The 14,655-nt window shown below is 52.1% G+C and overlaps 1 pseudogene; it reads right to left on the minus strand.

Moving 5' to 3' along the window:
- Positions 1 to 7,990: 7,990 nt before the first annotated feature.
- LOC132662234 (transcription cofactor vestigial-like protein 1) lies at positions 7,991 to 14,655 on the minus strand (annotated as a pseudogene).

Genomic DNA, 14,655 nt, shown 5'->3' on the forward strand with positions numbered 1-14,655 from the left:
TTGTTGAATTCATCTTTAATTCAAATGAATTAAAGAATGGATAGTACTTTAGTCCACCCACGCTAGGTGGTTTTACCTGTTACTAATTTAATCTGATCCTTGAATACTCCGTTGTTCTCTCTTCCAAAGCTGCTGCTTGTGGGATGCAGAAGAGAAGATGAAACCCCCACTCACTGCCACATTCTTGTCCTTAGTCGTGCACATTATGATCTTTGAAATGTCAACCCCTTGATCACTATTCAGTGAGCTTATCAATACATGGTCCTCAGCTGCTCTGGTCCCCTAGTGTTTGCAGCCCGGTTTCCATGACAACAGGGGAAAGCTTGCATTAGGCCACATGCAGTGTCTGCACAAACTAAGGCATATTTACAATCTTCACTTGGAGGGAGAGGGCTGTTATAATTAGTTTGCTGATCTCATCCCGGCTGAGAGCCGGAGTGGAAGCTTCAGAGCTTCTTTGGCAGTTGTGTTGGGCATTGTTGACAACACACAGGGCATTGTGTCACTGTGTTAACCGAATCACTGGGCTTCAAGGGCACCTGGGATCAGTGGCAATGTGCCACCCATCCAGGTACTGTGTTGGCCACTCTGTCTAAGTGCCCAGCCTGCAATATCTCTATGAAAAGTCTGTTGCTATGGGGTTCATGCCTCATCTGGGGGATCTGCTGCCTGATTACCAGCAGCTGTCAGTGCCTTATGAGCCAGAATATGAAAAACAGTGAGGACCACCTCAGGGTCTTGCAGATAAACCCAAATGTCTTTCCACATAATCTTGACCCCACAGAGGCTTATTGATGATCATCCACCTTTCGGCTTCTCATTGTTCATCCCTTTAGAACAGCCCAGCTCTCCATCTAATGGATTACATGCTCATGAGTGATCACCAGCCAAGCAGCCAAGTTCTGCACTGGGCCTTGTCTGATCTGGCTGCTGTGGTGTGTTTCTGTTTCCATCCAGATGGTGTCAGTGTTGGTGGAGTAGTGACTGCAGTTCAGGTGGTGAATTGCATCCATGAGAACAATGCGGACAGGCATCAGCCAGAATTTCCCTGCTCCCTGTCCACAGGCTCCAGGGATGCTCCAGGAAGAGAGGGTGTGGCATTTGGAGCATCTACATACTCTATAGGGCCTAGTTTTGCCCTTTTTTCTAGAGATAGTGGGTACACAGGGTGGTCCTCTGCTGAGAGAGACCCATAGTCACAGTGGGGGTTCCAGCCATGGCAGAGGTGGATTGATGGAACACATCCTCACTCGACTACCTGAAAGGCAAAGAAGTTCTTCGCACAATATCCTTTTCCTTATGCAAGACTCTGCCTGTAGGAGCACTGTGTACACTGCCAGAGCTCACGATCTGTGGGTAGCCAGCCACATGAGACTCCAGGAGCCTCCAGTTCTATAAGTGACTGACACCCCATCAGGCAGCCTGTGCAAATGGAGGGTGATGGTTGGAACTAGAAAACTGTACCCCACCCCCACCCATCAGAAAGATGCTGGCTGCGTGTGGTCACTGCACCCTTGAGGCTCTAAGGGGTCTGAGGGCTGGCCCTAGCTCCACAGACCTGGAGTTCCCAGGCTCCTCAAGGCTCCCTGACAGGGTCAGAGTGAGCTTGCAGGCCCTGCAAGCCAGTAGACCCAGGAACCTGCAAGGAGGCAGCTGTAGGGAGATGCCAGGCCACAGAAGGAGGAAACTGGGAGCCGTTGGCTTCTGCCTCCAACTTCAGCTTCCAACTCCACAAATGTGCATGTCTTTCCTGAAGGCAGACATGGAAGAATCTGGAGGACCTTGGCATGGCCCCATGGGAGGTAGGGAGGTCCCCTCTGAGAAGAGATACCTGGAGGCCTTGACTGCTGAAGAAGCCTCAGACCCCACAGAAGGTGCTAGTCCCCAAAGGGATCAACAGTCCTTAGTATCAAAGGAAGCCCAGAAGGCCATTCAGAGTGTGGCCTCTGCACCCTGGATGCTGTGCAGGTAGACGGGTCAGGTCAGATGTTCACAGGCTTAGAATACGCCTGGCAGCCTGGGGCCAGCCACCAGCATGCTGACTGTGTGAGGGCAGGTGGAGCAGGTCAGGGGAGCCAGGACCCAGAACAGGACAATGTCCAGCCAGGCTGGGGGCGGGGACAGTGGGAACTGTTGGGGGGTTCATGGCAGCCTGAACCTGCACCATTGGGCAGGCTTCATTGAAGACTGAACCTGCACCATTGGGCCTGTTGGTCTCCCTTAGGGCAGACCCGCAGGACTTGGATTTGCCCTGCCAGATCGGGGCCTGCCCACTGGACTCCAGCCAAAAGCAACACCTGGGGGCCTTGAGTTCTGGAGAAGGCCAGGAACGCATCGTGCAGCCTGTCTGAAGGGTGAGTGACAGTAGCCAGTTAAAAGCAGCCAGCCTGGAATGAGTTTCGGTGGGTGGTGTCCTTATAGCCTGGAAGCTATAGCCTGGTTGTGGATAAGCCCAAATCCACAGGGCTGAAGAAAGGCACCCCAAGACTGACTGACTGGGTCTGAAGGAGCTAACAGACCACACAGACAACTGGAGTAGGGTCGCTGTAAGGAGGGCCCAGGGCACAGGAACAGGCCCTTGGGAGGGTCATGGCAACTTGCTTGATTTGACTCTACACCCACACAAGGCAGAGAGGGAGAAATCAGACTCCCTGACCAGAAGGCCAGGGATGGCCAGTATGCCCACCTTCTGGACACATCTGGGGGCCTAGATGGTTGGGAAAACCCTCACCCCCTCAGGCAGCGGGAGTGAAAGGGGGGACTGATGGTTGCCAGTTGGAAACAAAGCCTTAGCAAGGTTTTCTGGGTGAGGTTTCTCTCCTGCATGTGGTCTCCATAGGAGTCAGGACAAGCTTCACTCTAGAGGCTTGCAAGGCTGCTGACTCTGTGAAGATGGGCATGTGAGCTGGCAGAACATGTCAGGGGGCTCAGGGACCTGGGACAGGGCAGCCGTTGGGATAGGCAGACTCTGCCTGACTCTAAGATGAAATCTAACAAACACCTTTTTGCCCTGAAGGCAGACCTGGAGGAATCTGGACCGCATCTGCAGGTGGGGCACCTGTGGGATGGTCTAGGTAAAAACCAATAACAGACACCTAGGCAGCCTTGACTGCTGGAGAAACCTGGGACCTTTTCTAGTGGCAGCCAGTGACAATCCCTACCATTAAATGGAGGCTCAGGAAGATATTACGGATGTGGGTGCTATCCACTCTGAAGTCTTTCCCTGTGATTGAGAATGGGCCCTATCTTCACAGGGCTGGAGTGACCCCTGTAGCTCCAAACCAGCTCACAGTGTGTAGATGCCCCGGTCTAGGTGGTGCAGTCAGTGTAGCCAGGGGCCTGAAACAGGGCAAGATGAGACAAATGGGGCTGGTAACAGGAAAAGCTGTTAGGGGTATCTGGCACCTGTCTTTTTTTCCAATCCTTAACCATCACACTGAGTCTGTTCCACCATAGGGACATGGATTGCCCTGCCAGAGCAGGGCCTGGCCACTGGCATGGGTAGCCAGCCAAAAACCAAACAAAGAAACAAAACAAAAACAAAAAACTGCAGGGTGACAGAAGTGGCTGACTGCCCCTGTATGAGCTGAGCCAGACTGTCAGGGGCCCACTGCACATGCCAAGGCAGAGGCTGGAAGAGGGAGGGCCCACCCATGGGCAGCCCCATGGGCCCACCCATGGGCAGCCCAGCCTCAAAATGAGGCCTGCTATTGAAATGAAGGACCGTAGGTTCGAGCCCATGCTCCTGATCAGGCTGCCAGGAGGCCAGTCTGTCCCCAGCACAGAACTTTGAAAGCCTTTGCTGTTTTAGAAGCTATGACTCACATTAGGCACCCACTCCACAGGGGACTGTGTGTGGCCAGGTGCAGTAGCCTCCTTGAAAGAATTTTGAAAAGGAAGCATTTCCACCCTGGGAGTGGGCGTTTTGGGGAGACTGGCCCCAGCTTGACAGCCAGGAACTAATTTGTAGGTCAAGGCTGGGTGGCACAGGAGCTGAATGCTCATGCACAGCCTAAGACCAGCTGAGACAGAGCCAGCTGTGCACGTATGGGCTATTCAGGCTCCAGGGGAGGTCTGGACCTGAAACAGAGAAGTATAGGTAGAGCCCAGCCCCTGAGCAGGCCCCTGGTGGACTGGTGTGAACTCAGCTGCCCAACAGAGCCCCTACAGGCAAACTAGCCTGGCAGTGACCAGTTGGAGGGCAGCTCAGCATGAGCCAACTGTGCATTCATGGCCACCACAGGCCTTGGATGCCCTGGACTTTATAAAGGGCAGATGAATGCAGAACCCAGGCCTGAGAACTGGCTCCCAGAGGTACTTGGTACCTACACAGTCCAAGTCGTATCACACAAAATCACGTGTACTGCCCAGAAGGCAGAGCTGGAGTAATCTGGGATGCGTTGGAGCAAAGTTGAGAGGGGTGGTTGGACACCTTGGAGCCTCCAATGCTGGACACCATCAGACAGCCAGTTCAATTAGGAACTGTCAGCTAGGATCTGACTGCCACCTCAGAGGGACTATCCTGGGGTAGGCTTCCTCTGTCCTGAGGCTGTGCAGGGGATGTTAAGGGTCTCGGGTGCTCTACAGACTGGAGTGTCCCCAGGAGTACATGGCTGGCAAGGCCTAGTGGGCCTAGAGTATGTGGGCCACTCAGAGATCAGAGCAGACAAGGACCTAAAACAAGGCAGCTTAGGGGGAGGGCGTAGGTTAGGGTTAGGTTTTCAATCAGAATAATACTGTGTAGCCCCATCCTCATTGCAAATAGCACAGTGACATTGGTGTTCCTGGCAGACTATACTGCAAGGTCATGTGATCTGAACTGGTTTTCTCCTCATACCTAGGCTTCAGGCCGAACAAGGGCTAGCTTTAGAGTTAGGACCTGGGTGAGGGTAGGGGCCAATCCACCGGCAAAGTGGAGACCTCTCCAGAGGGCTGAGTTCAGGGCAAGGATGAGGTGGCGGGTCAGGCTTAAGCTTTGGGGTCAGGGGCCAGTTGATTGTGTGAGTTAGGATTAGGGTTTAGGGTTTGGGTTAGGTTGGGGTTAAGGTTTAGGAGTGAGAATGCTGTTAGGCTTAAGTCCCGGGAAGTGGAAGAGGCCAAGCTGTCAGAGGTGCACTGATCTCTCCATAGCACTGAGTGGAGGGCGCGAGTTAGGATGTGGCCCAGGCTTAGGTTCAAGTTCAGGGGCCAGCTGCTTGCACAAGCTAGGCGTAGGTTTTTGGATCAGGATCCCCTCTGCAGCTCCATCTGGGCTGTGTACGTGTCCCAGCCAGCTTCTCTGTTCTGCTCTGAGTAATTCAGTGACAGTAATGGGTCCCCAATCCATTCTTTTCTCGCACCTAGGAGATGAGCCTTTAAGGGGCCAGAGCCATGGCTAGGGTTAGGGTTACGTCCCCAGAGGTATCAGGGGCCAAACCCCTAGCACTGCAGTGATCTCCCTGGAGGGCTGAGTTTAGGGCACATGTGTTGGTCAGGCTTAGAGTTTGGCCTCAGGGGCCTGCTGGTGGCCTGGCCCAAGGTTAGGTTGGGGCTCAGAATCCCCATCTACAGCTACATCCCAGCCATGGAAATGTCATGGAAAACTCGTCACTGAATAATTCTGCACAGATCATGCGTCACATATCCATTCTTTCCTCAGACTTAGGAGATGAGCTCCCTTAGGGCCAGAGCCATGGCTAGGGTCAGGATTGGGTCCTGGGAGGTGGCAGGGTCCAAACTTCCACCAGCTGAATTTTTTCCCTGGAGGGCTAACTTGAGAGCACATACTGGGTTGCAGGTCAGACCTAGGCTTTAGGCTCAGTGGATGGTGTATGGTTTGGGCCAGGGTTAGGTCTTGCCTCAGGATCCCCATCACCGGCTCCATACCATCCATGGAAATGTCATGGTGCAATTCTGGGTTCATTGCTGAATAGCTCTGTACCAGTCATGGGCCCCTCTCTCGTTGATTGCTCAGACCTAAGAGATGGGCCATCTTCAAGCCAGAACCATGGCTAGGGTCAGTGTTAGGTCGAGGGAGGTGGCATTGGCCAAATAGCCAGGAGTGCAGTGATCTGCCTGGAGGGCTGAGTGGAGGACGTGTGTTAGGTTGCAGGTCAGGCTGGGGGTTTGGGCTCATGACCTGATGGTCTGGGCCAGGGTTAGGCTTGGCTCAGGATCCCCTTCTGCAGCTCCAGCCCAGCCAAGAAAATGGCATGTTCAACTTTGGGTTCCTGGCTGAATAATTCTGCCTAGGTTTGGTCCCCAAATCCTTTTCTTTCCTCAGACCTAGGAGGCGGAACAGGCCTGAATGAGGAGGTAGGTCCTGCCTCGTGGGGGCCTCCAATGGGATTGCATCCCCAGCCCACACCTTCCTCTCAGGGAACCCAAGTAAGCTGCACCCGGACTCCTGCCCACGGATACTGTGAAATAGTAAATGTGCCTTGTTTCAAGCCACCTAGTGCACTGTAATGTTGTTTATGCCAGAATCGCTGATGGCAGCATCTTCCTGTGTCTGGGCATATTTACACCCTTCTCTTTGTTTTTTGTTTTGTTTTGTTTTCCAAGAAAAGTAGTTTTATTATTCACCTTCTGAGTTATTACGCAGGAACAAGTGCGGGCTATGTGGAATGGAGAACATGGACATCAAGGCTTTCTGGGGTTCTCATGGGCTAATTGACAAGCTCACACTGGCCACAAGGGTGTCTACTAGGTCAGAGGGATGAATGAGTTTGGAGAAATTTGTCACGTTATCTGGAGCAATCTGCAGGGAGGTCCTGCTCCCATGTCTTGGACTAAGCCTTGTCTTTCACCACCAATTTGTCTAAGATGCTGTGGGTATCCACGTGGGTGGCCCCAGCAGCTCTGTACTGAAAAGAGAGCTAATAGTTCCCAGATGTCCCTAGCAATGAGAGAACTGAAGGGAAGGTTTCATTGTTTGTGGAAGCCAGGTGGGCCCTGGTGGCAGGCTGTCAGGTGTCACCAAGGTCCAGGGGAACACTTACGGGGTATCAGAGGCCAGAATCCTCATCCTCAGAGTGAGAGCAGAAAGAAACTTCTGGAACTGCAACTAAGAAATGCTCTTGGCACAGAACTTACTCCAGGCCCATCTTGGGATAGGGCAGTTTCTTAACTAACTCCCAGTAAGTTAGTTCTCAGATTTCTCAGCGAGTCTATTTAGAATCACTTTTTTTTTTAATGGAGAAATCAAAAATCCCAAGTGAAAGTACTTCATTTGGGGTTCCTGGGTGGCTCAGTCAGTTGATTGTCTGGCTTCAGCTTAGGTCATGATGTCACAGTTTGTGAATCGAGACTTGCATCAGGCTTACAGCTCTCAGTGCAGAGCCCTCTTTGGATCTTCTGGTCCCACTCTCTCTGCCCCTTCCCTGCTCACACTCGCTCTCTCAAAAATAAATAATAAAACATTAAAAAAAAGAAAGTACTTTATTCATGAGAGCCTTCCTGAAACCTTTTCAGGATCCTTCCATATTCTGAGGATGCAGGGAATGCCCAGCCTCAACTCTTTCTCAATGGATCTTTCACATTGTACGTTCATTTTGCTTCTGGTGGAGGCTGGAGTGCAATTGGCCACAGTCTAGGTGAGGCTAGAGAGCTTCAGGTTTTTCCTCAGATCCCCTTCATTCAGTTGGCAAAGTGGGATAACCCCATACAACACCAAAGACCCTGCTGGTAGAGGGTGAAGGGACTGTGATTTCTAAGTAGGAGGGCTTTGGGTGCAGGGAGGGTGGGATGAGCCTCTCTGGGCCCATCACTGAACTCTTTTAAACATTTCATATGCTGGGGAGTCACTGAAGTTTGAGTACTCCTGTAATAGGGCATAGGTGCCAAGGCACAGAAGTGTAGAATTTTAGGGAGAACAGAAACTTGCTCCTGGTGCAATACTGTTTAGTGACAGAAAGAAAAAAAGGACAGTACAGTCTCTAGACCCTCTAGACTCACAGTAGAAAATCATGAGCAGGTTTGGGAAAAGGAATTCTCTTCTTCAGACCAAAATTCAATAAAAGAACACATTTCTTCTCTCTGGAGACCAGCTTTTTTCACTTGCAAGGTTGGCATTGGCAGATGTGCGATCTGGGGGGAAATGTATTTTCTTATAGTGGGCTGAGCTGGGAGGCAAGTTGAAGAGCAATCCCATGCTTCTGGCTATCTGGGCAGAGCTGCAGTCCTCCCACGCTGCAGATTCCTGAGGAGGGGCTAGGTATCAGTCTTGCTGGAGGAGGCTTAAGGAGGGCTCATATTTCCTATCAGGCTGGGGCTCTGGCACCACATGCCCACTGGAGTAGGCGTGAGAGTAGCCAGCCTCTGAGGAACTGGGGCTAGCTGGGAGGGGTAATGCCATGGCTTGCCAGACAGAACAGAGGGGCTCCCTGCCTGGGACATAGGTACTGATCCATAGTTGTGAGACCAAGCCCACTGAAGCTGCAGCTCGTGGCACCATATGCAAAAATGCTTCTGGCTCTGGCTTTGTCCACTGAGGAGAGAAAAGCCATGGATTTGGAGGCATGTCACTGTCATTCCTCAGGGTCACATCTGCACCCTGGCTCAAGTGGCTCAGTCGCTGGGGGCTCTTGACAAGGCTCAGAACTCTGAAGAAGTGTCCATCCACTTCATCACTGATGTCCCCTTGGAAATAGGAGACAAGGGCACTGGGAATTCTACTTTTTATAGGTCTCTGCAGCTGGATATCAGTCTTCCCCATTTCTTCCCTTGTGAGGGACGCAGATAAAAGCTACGTGTGCCCCTGGGAGGTGGTGCCACACCATGTATTGGTCCCTGTGGGCCCCTTGGAGATGGCCACTGTGATTTCTTAGTCACTCACAGCAGCCAAGCACGTTTGATGAGGACCCTTGCATATGTTTGCAGGGAAGACTCATCACAGCCTCACTCATGGGCCTATACTTGCACATTTCAGGTACACATACTGCCACACCGCCTCTCCAAGGGGGCATCGTGGTAGGTAGAGTGTCAACAGTGAAGACGGCAAGAACAGGAAGAGGATTTCACTCCTTCTCCCCTGACAGGGGTCTTCACTCTCTAATTGACTAATTCTTTGTTACAGCCATCTTTGACCTTGGACAAGAGACCCTGCAGGCAAAGCATCCCCTGCTGGAACCCACATCACACCCTCAAGCAGCAAGGACTGTCCTGAGTCCCTGCCCAGGATTGACCCCAGGGCAATGATGGGCCTGACCTCATTACCCCCTGGCACATACCCATTGACCTTCTCTCCCCCCTGCATGCACCCAGCAGCTTAACTGCCCCCCTTGTACATACCCAGTGCCCCCTGCACACACACACTTGCCCCCTCCCCACACTCACCTGCCTCCTACACGCACAAACCTTCCCCCACTGCATGCACCCATGTGCTCCTGAATGCACCAACCCATCATCACTCACCCCAGGGGCCTCTGTCCCACATCTTCCTCTATTACCCCCTTGCCCTGGTTACAGGGTGCTACAGTTGGAGGGAAGAAATGAGGCCAAGTGCTCCTGGGGAGACCTGGTGCACCTGCAGAAAGATCCTGTGGCATCGCCTCCCAGGGAGGAAGAAGGGGTGCCCAGGCTTGCAGCAGGTGCGACTGAGCCCCTGATGGGCCTGAGAGGCTGCACAACACAACTGAAGCCAGGGAAGCTCTCATCCAAGTTGGAACATGAAGAGGAGAGTTTCCCTTGGGATCTTTCTGGATTCAGATCCTACGTTGATGGAGGTTTATCTCAGGGGAAAGCCCATGAGTGGAACTTCTGACTCGTTGTCCTATAATGTCCTCCCTGGAGGAACGTTCTGCATGAGTGACAACATAATCCCACTGGCTGTGGGTGGCTGTGGGGCCTCCAGGAAGGTGCTGTTCTGACCTCAGCAATGTCCCTGCCCCCCTCCCACCCTCCATTCTCCTGGTGTCCATGATACAAGCAGAGAAATGGAAGAGCTGGTGAAACTTTGGAAGAGGCCACATGCCTTTAGGTGCTTGGGACCATCAGACCTGATGCACACGCGATTGCTACTGTGAGTGTGGTCAGAGGAAATGCCCATGGACACTAAAAAGCTGTTGGCATGAATCATTATTAACAATCACAGAGTTTGCAGTTTCAGGGCCTATATCAGGTCCTCCTGAGACACACCAACATGTCTAATGGCCCTGCTGCCCATAAACGTTCACAGTGGCTGACAAGGCAATGTGCCCACCTGACTGACAGTGCCAGCACCTCTTGGACCCACCTGCTCAGAGCAACCTGGATGGCAGGGACCTGTTTCCAGGCTGGCCTTCCCCCACCCCACACAGAACCTGCTCTCCAGTTCTTCCCTGTTTCTGTGTCTCTCATTCCTTTCCCTCTGCCTTTGTGTCCCCAGTCCCTAACTTCCTGCTGAGTATTCCTACAAGCTCAGGGGAAATGGGGTGGCGAAGAGAGACTCGCCACCGTCAATGAATTTCAGGACATTCTGGCTATTTCCCCCAGGCCAAAAGACTGTCTCTCTGGGTGCATCCTGGCTCTTTGCTGGCAATGAGGGCACTGTTTAAATCTTAATTATTTTAAAATAACAAGTATTGGTGAGGATGTGCAGACAAAGGAACGTTCCTGCACTGTTGGTGGGAATGCAAACTGGTGCAGCTACCTTGGGGAACAGTTTGGAGGTTCCTCAAAAAGTTAAAAACAGAACCACCCGATGGTCCAGTAACTCCACTCCTGGGTATTTATCCAAAGGAAAGGAAATCACTGTTTGGAAGAGATCTCTGCACATCCATGTTCATGGCAGCATTGTTCACAATGGCCAAGTCATGGAAGCAAGTTAAGTGTCCATCCATTGACTGATGTACGTACGAAGGAATATCGCTCAGCTGTAAAAAAGAACGGTCAGATCTGGAGGATGTTATGCTGAATGAAATAAGCCAGACACACAAGGAGAAGGCTGCGTGGTGTCACTTACATGTGGAATCTGAAGAACAGGCAGAAGCTGAGCACGGAACGACCTGGTGTAGGGACAGGTAGGGATCGGTTGGCCTCATCATTTGTGGGGCACACGGTGTCAGTAATGCAGGAGGAAGCCTGGAGACCTGGCACCCAGCACAGTGACCGGCTGACAGCGCTGTACTGTATGTGTGTGACCTCAGGTGCTATGACTACACACAGACAGTAACCGAGTGGGAAGGCAGGTCCAGAGCTTGGCTCAAGCCATCACGTCACTGATAGGCATGCCTCAAATCACTGTGCTGACCACCCTAAATAGATGCAGTTCTTACTAAAATGTTTAAAGTTTTAAAAGTAAAACAACTAGCCTGTGTGGAGATTTTGGGGGCACAGGTGCAAAGTGTAAGCCTCAGGCCCACGAGAATGTGTCTCCAGTACTCACTTTGATAGTTAATGTGTCCTGAACTAGTGGTGCCACTACCTGCTCTCCAGGGACTCCAGGTAGATGGACAGAGGTGGGTCAACAGAAGGGCAGGGCCATCACCTTCTCGGACTGAAGCCACCTGTGAACCTGTCTGGTACACTGGGGGTGACAGGAAGGAGCGGACACCCCCATCCTGTTCATCCCGGACATCTGCCTGCAGTGGACCATATGTTGACCAGATGTGCCGTGATTCTGCCTCAGCAGGTGCATCACTTGTGCTGGTCTCTACACTGGTCTCCTCAGATGGGAGGTGGTCTAGGGGAACCTGCCTGGACCCCTTGTGTATGGGGAACCTTGGAATTCAAGACCCCTTGTGGGGAGTGCCTGGGGGCTTTCTGACAAGTGAAGAGCCCCTAGCACCCCACTCAGGCCTGCCGGGGCCCTGGGAAAATCAGTGGGGCCCCACTTGCCACATACAGAATCGTGCAGAACATTACATGCCTGTTGCTTCCAGAAGGACATTTCTGTGGTTTGGATGCTGGGGTGGGTGACCCTGACAAAGTCCAGTTGGGTGGTCCAAGCTTAGCTGCGCTTGGTGGCATACATCCCTCTGGCTCTCTTGCCAGCCCTGCCCTCCCCAAAGAAGCTTATAGATGCTGGGAGGGCAGGCTGTGGGTGGTGGGCCAGGCAATGGGTCTACTCTCTTTGCTCCACCAGGCTCCCAGATCTCCAATAGCCTGAGATGATTCTCTGTGCAGTGGCCTCAGCAGTCCCCTGAGACGCAACATAATGACCCTGGTAAGCAGGGGCAGCCACCCTATTCTGCAGGGATCCAGCCCAGGGCCCATCAGTGCTGTGGCCAAGACCTGGGCTGCAGAGGCTGGAACATGGCCTCCTCTGAAAGACCTGCCACACACAGGCCAGGCCCTGTCTCTGTATCTCTCTTTCAGTCTGTCTCTGTCTCTATCACGCCATGTGGTCCCTCTGCTGGGTGCCCTCAGAATCCAGCTTGTCACATGGACACTACCCATGCAGGTGTCGCAAGAGAAGTGGGCATAGCTGCACAGCCTCCTTGATGGAAGTCTCAGGATTTCCATGGGTCACAGAGCCCACCTGGGGAGCTGTGGGGACCCAGGAGGAGGTCAACCATCTCAGAGCCCCACTCTGACCTCAGGACACAGCTATCTGGCCAGATCCTCTCTTGCCTGCACATGGACTTCACAATCCATAGGGTTGGCAGGCAGCCTCCCACCTCCTCTTCCATCTGGAGTTGACACCCTCCAGCCCCCCTGCACCTGCCCTGTCTGCTGACGAATGATGTTTACAGGCCAAGGGGTGAAAAACACAGCAGTTCAGCCGGGTTGGACAGGAATGAATGTTTGTGTGAAGTAACACAAAATCAGGCTGATATTTGGTAAAGCTATTTCCAGACAGGAAGTTTGGGCTGCAAATATGAGAAAGGCCATCTCAGAGGGGGTCTTACGTTAATGAAATTTAGTGGTGTCACTGAAGAAATAGAGCTGGGTCCAGAGCTGGATGATGTCCCCCAGCTAGACATGTCCTACCTCTGTTTCCATTCCCTGAATGAGGACTTCTAACCTTCATGCTGGCCACCTGCTAGTTACAAAATAGCTACCAGAGCTCCAGGCTTGACACCAACATCCCACGTTTGAAGGAAGGGGCCAGGAGGGAAAGCTGATGGAGTCTCCAACTGATTAAAAAAATTTTTTTAATGTTTATTTATCTTTGAGAGAGAGAGAGAGAGAGAATATGAGCAGGGGAGGGGCAGAGAGAGAGGGAGACACAGAATCTGAAGTGGACTCCAGGCTCTGAGCTGTCAGCACAGAGGCCGACACGGGGCTCGAACTTATGAACCGTGAGATCATGACCTGAGCCGAAGTTGGATGCTTAACCGACTGAGCCACCCAGGGGCCCCACTGATTTTTTTTTTTTTTTTTGCCTTGCAGGGTGCCATTCACTTCTTGGAATCAGTGACAAAGGAAAGGGGCATTATTGCTGTGACTAGTTTACACCAAAGGAATGTGGGAACCCTCTCTTCTCAGAGTCAAGGGTTCTCTGCCTGCTACCTAAATGCAGAATTCGATTCTTCTGGCAAGGAAAGAAGTGAGGAGCCAGTGAGTAGGAAGAAGACGGTGTCTTCCATGAGTGTGGGGTTGGGTGGGGAAGGTCCCAGATATGGCTTCTTATGTCAGGCAGGGCCTATGTTCAGAGCTCCTAAATAAGGTCAAATCTTGATTCTGTTTGGATTAGAGAAGGAAGAACATAGAAATGTGAGCAAGGAAGCCAACAGTAGCCCATCATTTGAATCCCGCATCCCACACTTTGTCTTTAAAACAAAAGTGAGCCAAGGAGTTTGTGTCCCAACAAAATCCTGCTGAGGCATCGATGGTCTCACAGACCCTCTCTAGAGGATAAGTTGAGGCCAGATGGATGCAGGGAGGGCCAGCTGCAAGGACAACTTCTCCAGGAGCTCCCCAAAATAGGCATTAGCCCGCACATGGGACTTCCAGCTAATCTGGGTCAGAAACCTGTGCAGATGTGTCTGAGTCTTGACTCCACCTGTCAGCAGGGTCTCCCAGGCTGGTATGTTTCTCCCACCAGAATTGTGAAATCTTCTGTCGCCATATACATTTGGGAAATGACAGGAACATCTCCTCAGCCTTTAACCCCAGCATGGATGGACATGGGGCAGCAAATGGCATGTGCACTGGGCAGGACCCAGCAACAGAAGCCAAGTGCAGATGTGAGTGCAAGTGGTTTGGCCACCAGGCAACCATCTGGCAGCTTCTTCTGGAGGGAAGCATTCACCTGGCCTATTAACCAGGACAAATGAAAATACGTGCCCTCCACCCCTGCCAAAGCCATCAGCCCCTCTCTATATGATCACTTATCTGGACAATGAGGCCAGCATGCCCTGCCAGCATGTTGGTAGTGGGAAAACTCAAGCCCTGGGGTATTAGAGACCCAGGTGCCTCTGCCCACTAGGAATGCTCCAGTCAGCGTGGGTTCTCTAACCAGACTTGATAGAGCATACAGATTGCGTGCTTGTGTGTGGGACTCCTGACACTCAGAGCTGTGTCTCAGAGATTCATCTGTTTCCTGGCATGGACCCTTCCTTTTCCACGGCTGGGTGCAATTCCAGGTTACAGTAAATCTGTGAGCATTCGCGTATGTGCCTTTTGGTCAACATGTGCCCTTAATTTGGCTGATCTATACCCAGAAGAGTGACTGACAGGTTGGAGCACATGTGCCTTTCTGCCTCTAATGGTGCTGTTGAACCAATATCCAAAGCAGCTTTACCACTTCAT

Source organism: Panthera onca, chromosome D1, assembly GCF_046562875.1.
Source record: "Panthera onca isolate mPanOnc1 chromosome D1, mPanOnc1 haplotype 2, whole genome shotgun sequence".
Lineage (NCBI taxonomy): Eukaryota > Metazoa > Chordata > Mammalia > Carnivora > Felidae > Panthera > Panthera onca.